The sequence below is a fragment of the Heptranchias perlo genome, unplaced genomic scaffold (assembly GCF_035084215.1).
Source record: "Heptranchias perlo isolate sHepPer1 unplaced genomic scaffold, sHepPer1.hap1 HAP1_SCAFFOLD_59, whole genome shotgun sequence".
Classification (NCBI taxonomy): Eukaryota; Metazoa; Chordata; class Chondrichthyes; order Hexanchiformes; family Hexanchidae; genus Heptranchias; species Heptranchias perlo.
In genome coordinates, this window is record NW_027139612.1 from 358,352 (window position 1) to 376,056 (window position 17,705).

General features: G+C 43.2%; 1 non-coding gene across 1 annotated transcript; it reads right to left on the bottom strand.

The window, feature by feature from the left end:
* Window positions 1–254: 254 nt before the first annotated feature.
* On the bottom strand, window positions 255–327 carry trnav-cac (transfer RNA valine (anticodon CAC)). Its single transcript has one exon. It is a non-coding gene; the product is annotated as a tRNA-Val (tRNA).
* Window positions 328–17,705: the final 17,378 nt, after the last annotated feature.

A 17,705-nucleotide genomic window follows, 5' to 3' on the forward strand; every position in this document is an offset into this window, starting at 1 on the left:
ATAAAAACAATCATTGTTTTATTCACCATTAATTAACTGATAACGTTATTTTGCAGAATGAAAGGCTACTGAGGGAAGTTGGAAAACTTTAATAATTTCTTTTGTGCGATGAACTTTTTATCCCTTCTCATTTTACACACTGTATTTTGAAGGGCTCGGTTTAAAATGTTCAGTGCTCGTGAGACCAAGAATTTGTGTTAAATTTAACAGGACCGGCTCTTTCACAGATGAAAAAAATATCTGCCCCAACATAATGTTTCCGCCCGGGATCGAACCGGGGACCTTTCGCGTGTGAGGCGAACGTGATAACCACTACACTACGGAAACCTCTGCTTTGGTTACTAGCCAGAAATTAGAATGACGGCATTGATTCTCTTTCATAACTATTCAATTGATCGAAGTTGCACAAGTCACAAAAGAAAAATGTTCATTTCAAAGTTATTAAACTCCCAAATGTGACCTACCTTGTTTGGACAAGTGTGGAACCTGGCATCACAGCATCAACAAAACATATTCTCAACATTTCCATTGGGAACAGGAGGAGGCCATTTCGCCCCTTGAACCTGTTCCACCCTTCAATTAGATGAGAGATAATCTGAACCGCAAATCCATTTACCCGTCTTTGCTCCCGATCTCTCGATACCCTCACCCAACAAAAAACTATCGATCTCAGTCTTGATAGCTTCAGTTGACCCCCAGCATCCACAGTCTTTTGGAGGACAGAGTTCCAGACTTCTACTGCCCTTTGTGCAAAAAAGTGCTTCCTGATTTCGAACCTGAATGGCATGGTTCTAATTTTAAGGTTATGTCCCCCTCGTTCTTGATTCCTCAAATGAAATTGATTCTCTCTCTCTATTCTATCGAATCATTTAAACATGTTAAACACCTCGCTCAGACCGCCCCTCAATCTTCTATACTCGAGGGAATACGAGCCCAGTCTCTGCAGCCTGTCCTCATAATTTGACCATTTTAGCCCCGGTAACATTCTGGTGAATCTGCTCTGCACCCCCTCCAAGGCGAATCTATCCTTCCTGAGGTGCAGTGTCCAAAACTGAACGCAGTGACTCCAGACGCAGTCTAACCAGAGCTTTATATAACTGTAACATAACTTCCACTTCTTTATATTCCAGACCCCTGAGATAAAGGCTCACACTCCGTTAGCCTTTTAAATTATTTTTTGGACCCGTCCGTTAGGTTTTACTGATTTATGTAAATGAACCGTTAATTCTCTCTGCTTCTCCACAGTTCCCAGCTTCTTAGCATTTGGGAAATACCCTGACCATAGGTCCAAAGTGGATTACCCCACATTGAACTCCATCTGCCATAGTTTTGCCCACTCACTTAATCTATCAATGTCCCTTTGCAACTTTCCACTCGCATCCACACTACTTACTGTAACACCTAACTTAGTGTCATCAGCAAACTTGGATATACGACTCTCTGTTCCTTCATCTAAGTCATTGATAATTATGGAGACAAGCTGAGACCCCAGTTACAGATCCCTGGGGGACACCACTAGTCCCATGCTGCCAATTGTTGTATGTACCCATTATCCCTACTCTCTGTCTCCTATCTCCTAACCAATTCTCTATCCATGTCAATACATTGCCTCAAGTTCCATGCGCTTTCATTTTTGCCAACAGTCTCTTGTGTGGAACCTTATCAAATGCCTGTCGGAATTCCATATAAATAATATCATCGGAACATAGGAACAGGAGAAGGCCATTCAGCCCCTCGTTCCTGCTCCGCCATTTGATAAGATCATGGCTGATCTGTGATCTAACTCCACATACCCGCCTTTGGCCCATATCCCTTAATACCTTTGATTGCCAAAAAGCTATCTATCTCAGATCTCAATTTAGCAATTGAGCGAGTATCAATTGCCGTTTGTGGAAGAGAGTTCCAAACTTGCACCACCCTTTGTGTGTAGAAATGTTTTCTAATCTCGCTCCTGAAAGGTCCGGCTCTAGTTTTTAGACAAAATGGTGGCAAGTTCGCCGGACATCTTGGACAAAATGTCTGTAAGCACGGTGGCCATCTTGGACAAAATGTCTGTAAGCACGGTGGCCATCTTGGACGAAATGGCGGCAAGTCCTTCACGGCTGATCGACAGGAACAGAAGAAGGCCATTGAGCTCCTCAAGCCTCTTATATGGGAACTGAAGGCCATTCAGCCTCTGAAGGCTGTTACACAGGAAAAGGAGGAGGCCATTCAGCCCCTCAAGCCTGTTTCATCGTTAATGGAGGCCGATCATCTCCTCAAGCCTGTTACATAGAATCAGGAGGAGGCCATTCAGCCCTTCGAGCCTGTTATACAGGAACTTGAGCCCAATCAACCCCTCAAGCCTGTTAAATAGCAAAAGGAGGAGGCCATTGAGCCCCTCGAGCCTGTTATCTGGGAACTGAAGGCCATTCAGCCCTTCGACCCTGTTATACAGGAACTAGACGCCAATCAACCCTTCAAGCCTGTCAGTTTGCAACAGGAGAAGGCCATTCAGCCCCTCGAGCCCCTTACACCAGATCTGATGGCCAATCAGCCCCGCAAGCCTGTTACATAGGAACAGCAGCAGGTCATTCAGCCCCTCGAGCGTGTTATACGGGAACTGAAGGCAATTCAGCACCTCGAGCCTATTACACTGGAATGGGACTTGGCCATTAAGCCCCTTGAGCTTGTTGCAATGGAACAGGAGGAGGCTATTCATCCCTTCGAGACTGTTATACAGGATCTGGATGCCATTCAGCCCCTCACGCATGTTACATACGAACAAGAGGAGTCCATTCAGCCACACGAGCCTGTTACATAGGCACAGGAGTAGACATTTCAGCTCCTCAACCTGTTCCGCCATTCAATTCGATCATGGCTGATTTGTATCTTAACTCCATCTACCCGCCTTGGTTCAAGAATCCTTCATACCCTTGCCGAACAAAAGTCTATCAATCTCCGTTTTGAAATTTCGGATCGACCCAGAGCCTCAACAGACTTTTGTGGGAGAGAGTTCCAGATTTCCACTACCCATTGTGTGAAGAAGTGCTTCCTGACATCACCACTGGACGGCCGAGCTCTAATTTTAAGGTTATGCCCCTTTGTTCTCGACTCCCCCAACAGAGGAAGTAATTTCTCTCCATCGACCCTGTCAACTCCGTTCATCACCTTAAACACCTCAATTCAATCACGCCTTAATCTTCTATATTCAGGGTAATACAAGCCTTGTCTATTCAACCTGTCCTCATAATTTAACCCTTTTAGCCCCGAGATCATTCTGGTGAATCTGCGCTGCAGCCCTTCCAAGGGCAATATATCCTTCCTGAGGTGCAGTGCCCAGAACTGAATGCAGTCCTCCAGATGGGCTCTAACCAGAGCTCTGTACAGCTGGAACATAACTTGCACCCCTTTATATTCCAGCCCTCTTGAAATAAAGGCCAACATTCTATTCGCCTTTTGAATTATTTTTGTCCAGTAGCTTTTAATGATTTCTGTACTTGGACCCCTAAATCTCTCTGCTCCTCCACAGTTCTGAGCTCCTCACCATTTAGAAAAATCTCTGATCTATCTTTCTTAGATCCGAAGTGGATGGCCTCACATTTCCCCTCATTAAACTCCATTTGCCACAGTTTTGCCCACTCACATAATCTCTCAATGTCCCGGGGATGCTTGGAGCTTTTGTTTGTTTGGAGAATGCTTCATATCAGATCGTTATTGTAAAAAAGATTACAATTGAGTTTTATTTTGTACAGTTTCAACAAGATCATTATTCCACGGTCAGTAAAATGTCCGTGTTTTTCAGATAGTGGAGACAGTTCAGAGATAGTTGCCTTTTTGTCAACTTCAATGAAGTGAAATTTTGCTGATTTAAAATCAGCTGTATTTCTAAGCTTGAAAAAGCAGCTCCTCTGTTAGGTGAGGCTTCACTCCCAATGTCTCAGTGTTTCCGCTTGTCCTGATATCAGTGTAACATTTGAAGGGCTCCAGGTAATGAACAGTGAAACCCTTTCAGATTATCTCAGCCCACTCGTTCTGTCCAGTGCCTAAAAGTGCCTGCTCTTCAGAGGGTGACAGATTCACACTACACTAGGCCTTATTTTAGACTTTAACTATCAAACAAATTGATGAAACAGCGAGAGAATAAACAGAATATTAGCAGTAAGACAACAGTTTTACTGTGAAGCTCAACCAGATCCTTATTGGAAAAGAAAATAATCAATAATTCACAAATACTACACGAAACTGTGACCGAACTTTCGAACATCCTGGTTCTTTGTTCTCTTTTTCTCACAAACTGTGGAAGCTGTCGACTTGATGAACATTCTCAGAGATTCCAAACAGACTCACCAGTTTGAAAAAGACAGTCTGATAAATGGCTTCAGAACAGTGACTGGGAGCCAGTCATTTTAAACAATGGTCTGTTTAATTGAAAAGAAACTGCCAATCAAAACTGTACGAGAAGAAATGAACCCGGAGGTTTGTATCTGAATCAAATGTTTGAATTTGCGAGGTGCAACCTGCCTTTTCGAGGTGTGGACTGCCTTCAAGAGGTGCAAACCACTCACGTAATATGGGGGCTCCCCTCCTGGTGAGAAGCCGCTCAACAGCGCAGCCAGGCCTGACTGCTCGCAGGAATCAGGTAAATCACCAGGCAGCACCAATCTCACGGACTGTCTGCATCTCAATGACCGGGTTCAGGTTAATCACGTGGGGGCTAATCGACCCCCGCGCCCGGATTCGGGGGTTATCGAATTTAACCCCGAATATATCATTAATTACATTTTGCATAGAATACAGCACGACACAGAAACAGGCCATTGAGCCCATCTGGGTAAAGAAGTTGCCCTGAATTTCTTATTTGACAACAACTTCTGGAGTATAAAATATGATACAATATATAATCAAATGTTATATGTATATATATTTAACATCGAATGTACAGTACAGCACTGTACAGTGTCCATTCGGCCCGACTACTCTTTCTGTTTTACAACAGCTACTTCTTTTATGTAAATTACAATACAATATATCTTTATATAAATATTACATAGAATTCAGCACGTCACAGAAACAGGCCATTCGGCCAATCTGGGTAATTAAATATCCCACAGTGTTCCCACAGTGACCAAGTGATCCCACAGTGCACCCAGTGATAGTGCCCCATTGATCCACGGTGTCCCAGTGATCTAAAGTGCACCCAGTGATCCCACAGTGATTGCAGAGTGACCCATTGATACCACAGTGCATTCGTTGTATTGCCTCAGTCAGGCACAGTGTCCCAATGATCCACAGTGCAACCAGTGATCCCACAGTGATCGCAGCGTGACCCAGTGACCCTACAGTGCACCCAGTGATATTGCCGCAGTGATCCAAAGTGTCTCAGTGATCCCAAAATGTCCCAGTTCTCTCAAATTGATCCCAGTGATCCCACAGTTCCCCCAGTGTCCCCCCGTGCACCCAGTGATTCCACGGTGCACCCAGAGTTACCAGTATCCAAACTGCATCTGTGCAAACTTTTGAGAGACTTTCTTTATGTACCACAACGTGTGCATATAAAATAACGTGTTTTATATATATGTATATTACATATTACATAGAATGGGTCATGAAATTCCTCCTGTAACGCCATAAAGCTGAAACAAAATGGTGGCCATTAACGCGGTCTTCTTAAATAAAGTGGTCGCCTGTGTCCCAGTGCTCCCACATTAACTCAATGATTCCACAGTGTCCCACTGATCCCACAGTATCCCAGTGATTCCAAAATATCCCAGTGAACCTGCAGTGTCCCAGTGATCCCACAGCAACCAGTGACCCCACAGTGCACCCATTGATCCCACAGTGACCCAGACAAATCTCACGTGAGTCTCATTGGGTGCAGCCTGTGTTAAAGGCCTCGGTCAGTGCCCTGTGGAGAGAAAGCCTGTAGTTTGTGGTCAACTTACAGTTTGTGGCTTTTTCCAATTGGCCAAAGAGTTCAAACAAATTCATGACATTAAAAAGAGCCAAAGCAAAAAGTTTTTTAAAAAACCTAACACAAAGCAAGATCCCTCATCCGTTACAGGGACAATCTCTCAGCAACATTCATTTACACAGAAACAAAGCCTAGTTTATAAAGGAGAAGAATCTAAAGAGTAAAAGATTGAGAGACAATCTTTATCGACTACAACAACTTGTATATCTTACAGCAACCACTACAACATCAATCTGCATTATTACATATATATGTATTTGCATAATACAACTACTATTACAAAGCCTCCATAAAGGATGTGGGGAAAGAGCAAAGGAGGTAATGGGACAAATTCGACAGCCCTTTCAAAGAGCTGGCACAGGCACAGTGGGGCGAAAGGCCTCCTCTTGTACCATAGTTACCATGAAACCTTAAATCTATGATCAACAACTTCAATGTCATGCACCTGAAACAAAATGGACACCAGTAAGGCAGTCATCTTACTGAGGGGCAAGGCGGCCATTCAACTGAGGGGCAAGCTGGACATCGTACTGAGGGGCAAGGCTGCCATTTAACTGAGGGGCAAGGCTGCCATTTAACTGAGGGGCAAGGCTGCCAAATTACTGGGGGACAAGATGGTCATATTGAACAAATTGGCCGCCATGAAGCTTAAACAAAATGGACGCCATGATCCTGAAACCTAATGGCCACCAAGAAGGCAGCCATCTTCGTGAGGGGCAAGATGAAGCTCGCTGCGGTGTGACACATGGAGAGAGTTCATTTGCTGTTCCTGTTAAATCACTGTTGAACTATAGTTAAAGATACAAACTGAGTGAGTCTGGCACTAGCTGGTGTTTAACACAAAGACAGCAGAGCAGTGAGGAAATCAAGGACCAAAATGTGAACTTCTGCAAAAAAAATGGATTAACATTTGGTTATTTGAATGTAATGCTTCTGGAGAACGAAAGACCAGACATTTGGAAGGAAGGTCAAATGAGCCATTTTGTGTAGAGTTTGCAATTCTAGCTTCTATCAAATAAATCAGAGTAAAATTGGACTCAATCTGAATGCAGTTCTGATCTAGGATTTGGTTCATTTGTCTATTATTCATATTTTTCTTTAATCTGAAACAATAACAGTATTTGTAACAGTAACAGAACAGGAGAGTGCTCCGGGACCCTGCCCAGTTTAGTAAGATAGCAGAAGGGTTAAGAGTACATTGTGATTTATTACAGAATCCAGCAGCTCACTGGGAAAGTTACACATGGTACAGATGGAGGAGCAAAAAGGTGCGAAGTGATTTTACACTTTAATTTGGGGCAATGCCTTTTTATCTCCAAAAGGTTAAAATTTATATTTAAATGATAGGCTCTTTATCCGAAAGAAACTTCAGGCATAAACCATGGCTTTATGAACAAAACAATCATTTATTATTCTTAACACACTAGAAAAATTTACATTAGAATTTAATCAACATCTTGGGATTATACCCGATTTAGAATTGCTTTAACACCAATAAAACAACACATTCTGAATTCCTAAAATGCATAACCGTTTGGAAATCCAATGTCTATCTTCGACTAAGCTGATAACGAAAGTTATATCCTTATGGTTGACTCAAGCTTGCCTGGAAGATTCCAGGCGTTTTGATGGATACCGTTGTAGTGTAGCCTGTCTTACTCTTGTATCCAGGTCATCTGCTTCACAGGCAATCTGTAAACCAGCACCGAGGCTCCAATCTGGGAGGTAGCGAGCAGTCAGGAAGATTCCAGGTGAGGTGGTGCTGCGAGGAAGCGAAAGGTGAGTTTGGAGCAGCCGTGCTGGATCTGCGTCTCTCCCCACTCAACTTCTGCCCAGCTTCTTTGTATCATAGAACCACACCTCTAGGACAGTACCTTATCAAAAATAGATTCCTACAAATACAACCCATGATTGATTGACACTTCACTTGTTTTCTCTCAGTGTCCACAATGTAACCAAGTCAAGCCGGCAAGAGTTCGAACCATCTCCAGCCCTTCTGGGATCGTTATTTTTGCTGTGATGATCTATCCTCTGCTGTGTGGTCATTCACAACGTGTTATTAACAGCCCTTCCTCCTTTTAATCGTTCTTTTCCTTCAGACATGCTGAAGCCGATTTAGTCTCAGGCTTTCGTTTTTCAGATGAATGTTTACGACACAGAGCAGCTGGGAAACTCCTGCAGTCAGTAATGGTCAGCGTCAGGTACACAAGGCTGAGTGACTTTATTGTGCAGCCTCCCAGCATCACCTCTCTCTTTGTTTCTCTCTCCCGGCCTCTCTCTTTGTCTTTCTCCTGGTATCTCTCTCTGTCTCTCTCTCTCTGTCTCTTTCTTTCCCTCGCTTCCCTCTCTCTATATCTCCCTCTCTGTCTCTCTGCCTCTCCTTCTTTCTCTCCCTCTCTCTCTCCCACTCTCTCTCTCTCTCGCCCTTTCCCTCTCTCTTCCCCTTTGTCTCTCTTTCTCTGTCTCTCTCTCTCTGTCTCTCTCCAACTCTCTCTTTGTCTCTGACTCTCCCTCTCTCATTCTCTCTGTTTCCCTCTCCCTGCCTCTGTCTCTCTCTAATTGCCTCTCCCTTTCTCTCCCTCTTTCTCGCTCCCTCACTCCCTCTTTCTCACTCTCTCTCTGTCTCCCGTTCTCCCCCTCCCCTCTCTCTCTCTGTCTCTCTCTGTCTCACCCCTCTCTCTCCCTCTCTCCCTTCCTCTCTCCCTCTCTCTCACCATTTATGTGAAGCACATACATCCTGATCAGGTCCACAGAAGTGACTTTGATTTCCAGCTTTGCCCATTTTGTCTTGCGGTCAGTTAATTGAAGTCCAGCTGAGCTCTTTAGTGCCGCCATTTTGAGCAACAATTCACGTGTTGTCTGCAAAGCAAATCCCGCCTCAATAGGTCAGATTATCAATAAAATATAATCTCAGAATCTGATTTAAGATCATTTCAGGGCTCTGTGCTGTTAATATAAAATGTACTTTCCATCCCCCGGGAAGTGTAGGGGATGGAGTATGAAATGGGATTTAGTTCTAGTGCTTGAAACCCTTCAGCTCTTTCTATGATTTCACTAATTTAACAATTAGATTGAGTGGGTATTTCACCGCGTTCTTCAGCTCCTCTCTGAATTTAGTCTGGGTCAGGACATAAATACACGTGTTTGTGCAGGAACTGAGGAGCTGCAGCATAACTGATGTCTGTAGCGTGAGATATACAGGGTCAGTGAAGGAGTAAAAATACCGAATGTCTGCAATTCGCACATAAATGTTAAATACAACCTGTGTCAGCCACAACAGTATAAAACTGCCCGATACACTGAAGAGTAAAATGATGGATTTCTTTCGGTTCTCCATCTCTGGATCACTCTGATTCTCTCCATTGCTGCGGCCCCGGAGTCCCCTGCGGACTCGACTGGACATTAGAATACGCCTGACCGTCAGTACATTGAGCAGCAAAATCAAACAGAACGGGACACAAGGGGATAAAATGAGGTTAAACATGTTAAATGCGGCCCATGCTGGGGAAGCACGGAAGCTCGGTTTAGTCGCACAACCCCAGGGAACATTATCAATTATATATTCAGGTTTCAATGTAAAGTACCAGGGGACAGTCACCAAACAGCCCAACACACTCACTGTTCCCAGAACCACAGCCGCCGTTCTCTCAGTGCAATATTTTGTTTTCAGCTTCTCACAACAAATGGCCACAAATCCATCAAAGGTGAAAGCGACTGTGAACCAGACAGAAACCATGATGGCTGCAGCACTCAAGACGATAATAGAACTACACACAGGAGTAATGTGCAGGAATGGCCATGGGCGATACATCGCATTAATCCACACCAGTATCACACGAATGATAACGACCAGGAGATCGGCCACTGCCATTCCCACCAGGTAGACACTGATACATTTGGAGAGACCGCACTTTCCTCGGGACAGGATCACAATCGCCACCGAGTTAACTGTAAGAGAGAGAAAAGGAAGCAGAGAAATTACTGATCAGACCTGGAGTCAAAGCAGCAGTTTGAGAGGATCTGGGGTGAAAATTCCAGCTTTGTTGATGCATCGAAGGAATGTGTTTCATTGACCTGGGCAGCGCTTTCGGATAGAGGGACGTTTTTAAACACAATGATCGATAATGAATTGGGAGATGGATGCAGAAAGTGAATAAAGTGAGCCCCGGATGCACTGGAAGGGCAGAGAGAGGGCGCAGTGCCGGTGGGGAAGGGAGAAGGGGTTTGACACACCGGGAATCTAGCGGATTAAAGCCGGGTTTGGGTTCCAGACTGACGGGAAAAAGTGGGAAGGGTCGGGAATGTGAGGGGACAGGGGGAGGTACAGCTGATTTATTTTTCTGGGTTAAGTGAGCCGACAGTGGCTGGCACGAAACGGGAAAGGCAGCTGGAGACCGAGCGAGTGAGTGAGATTGGGAGGGGGACAAATTGAAGCAACGAATGAGGAGACAGAGGATTCAATGCAGTGAGAGGAGAGGCTGGGATTCACAGGGAGAGACTGCAGCAGATAGTTAGAGGAAATCTAATCTATCGGTCCCACTAACACAATCCAACTATTACATTCAACAGTTCATTTCTGTGGTTATTGATATCAGGGAACCTGTGTCGTTATAAATTGTGTACAATAAATTTACTTTGCAATTCACTTGAAATTAAATTTAAAAGTATTAATTAAATCAACCTAGTTGTTTATTGAATTCATCTAACTTTAACGTACTGTATCCGAACAATTCATTACGATCAAGACATTTCTGATTCAATTTTTTTCAGCAAATTTTAATTATGTTTAGTGTTAAGTTGGAAAACAAGGAACATTCACAAAAACAGACTGAGGACCTGACAGGCATATAAACATGAGGAGCGAGTCCCACAATAAAAACTCACCCAATCTGACCATACCATAATGACACATTCAAGTCATTTTTTCTCTGTTTAATTTTACTGGAAGTTTCAGCAGTTCGTTCTGATGAATTATTCACACCACAGCCTCTCGCTTTCCCTCTCAGTCGCCCTCTCTATCACTCAATCTACTCTCTTTCTCAAGTCCATTTTCATATCCGATTAAATCCTATCATCCTGTGCCTGTATTCTATTCACCAGCCCCTTGTTCCACCGATCCTATTCTCATTGTCATTTTGTTTAATAGTGAAGCCTCTGTGGAATAGTTTAATGTTTCTACAGATCATTCAGTTCTCCACCTGTTCACCTACACTGTTCACTTCATCTTCAAATCATGGAACAAACAGAATCGAATGCCCCTTCCAGGCAGATCTCACAATATTTGAGATTCCTTCTCCAGTAATTATAGGGTATCGGGATAGATGGCGGGATTGTTCAATTTACAAAACGCAAACATCATACTTATAACCTACAGGTGCATAGAAGGTCTGCTGATTCCAACAGGGACAGTGCAAATTGAGACCACAAAACATTAAAACATTTCATTTTACAGTGAAGCCCAGTGACAGTCAGTGAATTCATCCACAGTGAAGCAGAGAAGGAGATGTGAAAGATTCAGCAGAAAACTCAGTTCAGTAACCAGACATCAGTAGCGGCGTCAGATACACACATAATGAAATAATATTTCATAACAGTGATCACCAATCAATAAATTGAAATCCCAGTTAAACTGAAGCATGTTATTTGGGAGGGAAGACACTGCACTGCCTCCTTGTAACACTGAGACCGTGAGCTGTCTCATTATCAATCACTGAAAACACATTGATGATAACATATTCCAGGACAGGTTAGTTCCACAACAAGAAACTGTTATCATCTCCTGATGGTCTGATACCAACTCTTAGCCCAATACATTCAGTACAGAGAATAATGCAGTAACAATGCCAGGAATGGATAGACAAATTCATGACAGATAGAATGCAGCTCCTCAATACCGAAAGAGCAGAGACTAAACACGTTCCATCATTCAACCAATAGAACAGAACAGTGACTGTGTAAAATATGTCGGGACAAAAAAAAATTTGCCAAGTACAGCAGCAGAGTTAACACCGATTTATACCTTTAACAGATGAGATAACGGCTTACCCGGAACTCCAATGGATGCAAGAACAGGATAATAAATGCGTATTATCTGAAATATTACTGGATATTCCATTTCTGTGAGAAGCACTGACTTCTGTTGACCTGGAAACCACAACTCCGGCAGGCACTCTGAGCTGATCCATTCCAACAAGCCCTGATTTATACAGGGGATAAGTCTCCACTGACACGGTTATACTCCTGATCATTGCTATGAGTTACAGTCAGTTTAACAAACACATTATATCAGCAGCTTTGACTCCGATGTAAATAATGTGGTGGATAAAACACAAACATCTCAAAGTCCAGGTTATTACTAAATCAGACCTCTCTCAGGAATAAAGTTTAAATCTGTTCTCATACAGGACTGATCCAACAATAATAAACGGCTTCATTTACAGCTTTTATATAACTATATTGACCATGTTCACTCCTGGTGTTTCATTTATAATTTAGACAGATGTCTCCGCAGTGTGGACTGAATCCAGGGACACAAGCAGACCCGTTTCACTCTGTTCCTGCAGTTTCCCAGTTAAAATATGAATTGTGATTCTCTGACACGAGGACAGTTAAAGGGCAGGTTGAGGATTGCAGCCTGGAAATGACTGTGGGTGATATTAGGGGACAGACACTTTGGACAAAATGGAGCACAGCGCGGCCAACCTTTTGGACAAAAGGCGGCTGCGCCGCTGCCATCTTGGTCAGATGGCGGCAAGTAGCCAACAGAGTGTCCCCAGTGATCCCGCAGTGAACCCAGAATTATGCTTGGTTGCAGCCAGTCAGCCCAGAGTGATGCCAGAGTGGCGGTCTTGATGTTCAGACCACAACCACAACAACAAGAGCTACCACAACAATGTTCCAGTGACCCCCCCAGTGTCCCCTGAATGTCCCCGTGATCCCAGTGTGAACCCAGTGACCCCAGAGTAACCCAGACATTACTCACGTGCTCCCCATCGCGTCCAGGCTGTGGTGAAGGTCTCAGTCAGTCCGTCCCCAGCGGAGAGAACGATTCTTGGCCCAGGATTTCTCCCACTCCTCCTCCTCCTCACAAAATGTCTCTTTCTGGATCATCTCCTTGCAGCATTTCATCAAAAAGATTCCTGAGGGGAGAGAGACAGAGAGAGGGAATTGATTAAGAAGAAAAGCAAGGGATTATAAAGGCACAGCAAGAGCCCAGAACTCCCTCCCTCCCACTTCCTCTCTCACTCTCTCTTTTTCCCTCCCTCACTCTCTCGTTTTCCGTCCCTCCCTCTCCCCCTCTCTCTCTCCCTCTCTCTCCCTCCCCCACAATCTCTCCCTCTCCCTCTCTCTCTATCCCTCGGTCCCTCTCTCTCCCTCCCTCTCAATCTCTCTCTCTCTCCCTCCCTCTACCTCTCTCTCTCTCCCTCCCTCTCCCTCTTTCCCTCCCTCCATCTCCCTCTCTCTCCCCCTCTCTCTCTCTCCCTCCCTCTCAATCTCTCTCCCTCTCACTCTCTCTCTCCCTCTCCCCCTCTCTCTCTCTCCCTCTCTCTCTCCCTCCCTCTCCCTCTCTCTCTCCCTCACCCCTCTCCCTCTCACTCTCTCTCTCCCCCTCTCCCCCTCTCTCTCTCCCTCTCTCTCTCTCCCTCCCTCTCCCTCGCTCTCTCTCTCTCCCTCCCTCTCCCTCTCACTCTCTCTCTCCCCCTCTCTCTCTCTCTCTCTCCCTCCCTCTCACTCTATCTCTCCATTCCTCTCCCTCTCTATCCCCCTCTCCCCCTATCTCTCTGTCTCTCTCTCCCTCTCTCTGTCTCTCTTCCTCCCTCTCCCTCTCTCTCTCCCTCCATCCCTCCCTCTCTCCCCTCTCTCTCTCACCCTCACTCTCCGTCTATCTCCCTCGCTCCCTCTCACTCTCACTGTCTCTCCCTCCCTCTCTCTCCCCCTCTCCCCCCTCTCTCTCACACTCCACCAGTTGCAAAGAATCTCTCCCTAATCCAAGTCTGCAGCTTGTTTCTCCCCTGCCTTTCCTCTGAATGCCCCTCAACGGTGCCGCACTGCTCAGTGTTTGCTGCAGGGTCCAACCCTCCCCTGGGTTTATTTTCTCTTCTGTCCCTGGGCCCCGCACACTGCTGCTCTGGACATTGTTGCAACTTTTGTTCTGTCAGTTGCTGTCAGCGAAAGGTCAACAGCTTTTCCCTCAACTGTTTTCTCTTGTTTGAATTAGAAGTTCGCCCCACCCTGTTCAATCCCTCCACCTCCCTGTTCAATCTCTCCCCCTCTCAGTGTAATAGTCCCCCTCTCTGTAATATTCCCTCTCTGTGTAATATTCCCCTTTGTGTAATATTCCATCTTCGTGCAATATTACCCTCCTTGTAATATTACACCTCTCTGAGTCCAACAAACCCTGTATTATACAGATTGTGATATAAGATATGTACTGAGTCCAACCCACCATGTATTGTACAGAATGTGATATAAGATATGTACTGAGTGCACCCCACCTTGAAATGTACAGAATGTAAAATAAGATATGTACTGAGTCCACCCCACCTTGTATTGTACAGAATGTAATATAAGATATGGACTGAGTCCACCCCACCTTGTATTGTACAGAATATAATATAAAATATTTACTGAGTATATCACACCTTATATTGTACAGGATGTAATATAAGATGCATCCTGAGTCGACCCCACCTTGTATCATACAGAATGTAATGTAAGATATGTACTGAGTCCACCCCACCTTGTATTGTACAGAATGTAATATAAGATATGTACTGGGTCCACCCCACCTTATATTGTACAGAATGTAACATAAGATATGTACTGAGTCCACCCCACCTTATATTGTACAGAATGTAATATAAGATATGTGCAGAGTCCAATCTAACTTGTATTGTACAGAATGTAAATATGAGATATGTACTGAGTCCACCCCATCTTGTATTGCACAGAATGTAATTTAAGATACGTACTGAGTCCACCCCATCTTGTATTGTAAAGAATACAATATAAGATACGTCGTGAGTCCACTCTAACTTGTATTGTACAGAATGTAATATGAGATATGTACTGAGTCCACTCCACCTTGTATTGTACAGAATGTAACAAAAGATATGTACTGAGTCCACCCCACCTTATATTGTACAGAATGTAATATAAGATGCGTACTGAGTCCACTCTAACTTGTATTGTACAGAATGTAATATGAGATATGTACTGAGTCCACTCCACCTTGTATTGTACAGAATGTAATGTAAGATATGTACTGAGTCCACCTCACCTTCTATTGTAGAGAATGTAATTTAAGATGTGCAATGAGTCCACCCCACGTTGTATTGTACAGAATGAAATATAAGTTATGGACTGAGTCCACCTCACCTTGAATTCTACAGAATTTAATTCAAGATATGGACTGAGTCCACCCCACCTTGTATTGTGCAGAATGTAACATAAGATATGTACTGTGTCCACCCCACCTTGTATTGTACAGAAAATAATATAAGATATGGACTGAGTCCACCTCACCTTGTATTGTACAGAATGTAATATAAGATATGTACTGAGTCCACCCCACCTTGTATTGTACAGAGTGTAATATAAGATATGTACTGAGTACACCCTACCTTGTATTGTACAGAATGTAATATAAGATATGTACTGAGTACACCCTACCTTGTATTATACAGAGTGTAATATAAGATATGTACTGAGTCCACCTCAACTTGTGTTGTACAGAATGTAATTTGAGATATGTACTGAGTGCACCCCACCTTGTATTATACAGGATGTAAGATAAGATGCATCCTGAGTCCACCCCACCTTGTATTATACAGAATGTATTTTCAGATATGTACTGAGTCCACCCCACCTTGGATTGTACAGAATGTAATATAAGATATGTACTGAGTCCACCCCACCCTGTATTGTACAGAATGTAACAAAAGATATGTACTGAGTCCACCCCACCTTGTATTGTACAGAATGTAACAAAAGATATGTACTGAGTCCACCCCACCTTATATTGTACAGAATGTAATATAAGATGCGTACTGAGTCCACTCGAACTTGTATTGTACAGAATGAAATATAAGTTATGGACTGAGTCCACCTCACCTTGTATTCTACAGAATTTAATTCATGATATGTACTGAGTCCACTCCACCTTGTATTGTGCAGAATGTAACATAAGATATGTACTGTGTCCACCCCACCTTGTATTGTACAGAATGTAATATAAGATATGTACTGAGTCCACCCCACCTTGTATTGTACAGAAAATAATATAAGATATGGACTGAGTCCACCTCACCTTGTATTGTAGAGAATGTAATATAAGATATGTACTGAGTCCACCCCACCTTGTATTGTACAGAATGTAATATAAGATATGTACTGAGTCCACCCCACCTTGTATTATACAGAGTGTAATATAAGATATGTACTGAGTACACCCTACCTTGTATTGTACAGAATGTAATATAAGATATGTACTGAGTACACCCTACCTTGTATTATACAGAGTGTAACATAAGATATGTACTGAGTGCACCTCAACTTGTGTTGTACAGAATGTAATTTGAGATATGTACTGAGTGCACGCCACCTTGTATTATACAGGATGTAATATAAGATGCATCCTGAGTCCACCCCACCTTGTATTATACAGAATGTAATTTCAGATATGTACTGAGTCCACCCCACCTTGTATTGTACAGAATGTAATATAAGATATATACTGGGTCCACCCCACCTTGTATTGTACAGAATGTAATATAAGATATGTACTGAGTCCTCCCCACCCTGTATTGTACAGAATGTAACAAAAGATATGTACTGAGTCCACCCCACCTTGTATTGTACAGAATGTAACAAAAGATATGTACTGAGTCCACTCCACCTTATATTGTACAGAATGTAATATAAGATGCGTACTGAGTCCACTCTAACTTGTATTGTACAGAATGTAATATGAGATATGTACTGAGTCCACTCCACCTTGTATTGTACAGAATGTAATGTAAGATATGTACTGAGTCCACCTCACCTTCTATTGTAGAGAATGTAATTTAAGATGTGCAATGAGTCCACCCCACCTGGTATTCTACAGAATGAAATATAAGTTATGGACTGAGTCCACCTCACCTTGTATTCTACAGAATTTAATTCAAGATATGTACTGAGTCCACCCCACCTTGTATTGTGCAGAATGTAACATAAGATATGTACTGTGTCCACCCCACCTTGTATTGTACAGAATGTAAGAGAAGATATGTACTGAGTCCACCCTACCTTGTATTGCACAGGATATAATATAAGATATGTACAGAGTCCACACCAACTTGTATTGTACAGAATTTAATATGAGATATGTACTGAGTACAACCCACATTGTCATGTACAGAATGTTACATAAGATATGTACTGAGTCCACCTCACATTGTATTATACAGAATGTAATATAAGATTTGTACTGAGTCCACCCCACCTTGTATTGTACAGAATGTAATATAAGATATGTACTGAGTCCACCCCACCTTGTATTGTACAGAAAATAATATAAGATATGGACTGAGTTCACCTCACCTTGTATTGTACAGAATGTAATATAAGATATGTACTGAGTCCACCCCACCTTGTATTGTACAGAATGTAATATAAGATATGTACTGAGTCCACCCCACCTTGTGTTATACAGAGTGTAATATAAGATATGCACTGAGTACACCCTACCTTGTATTGTACAGAATGTAAT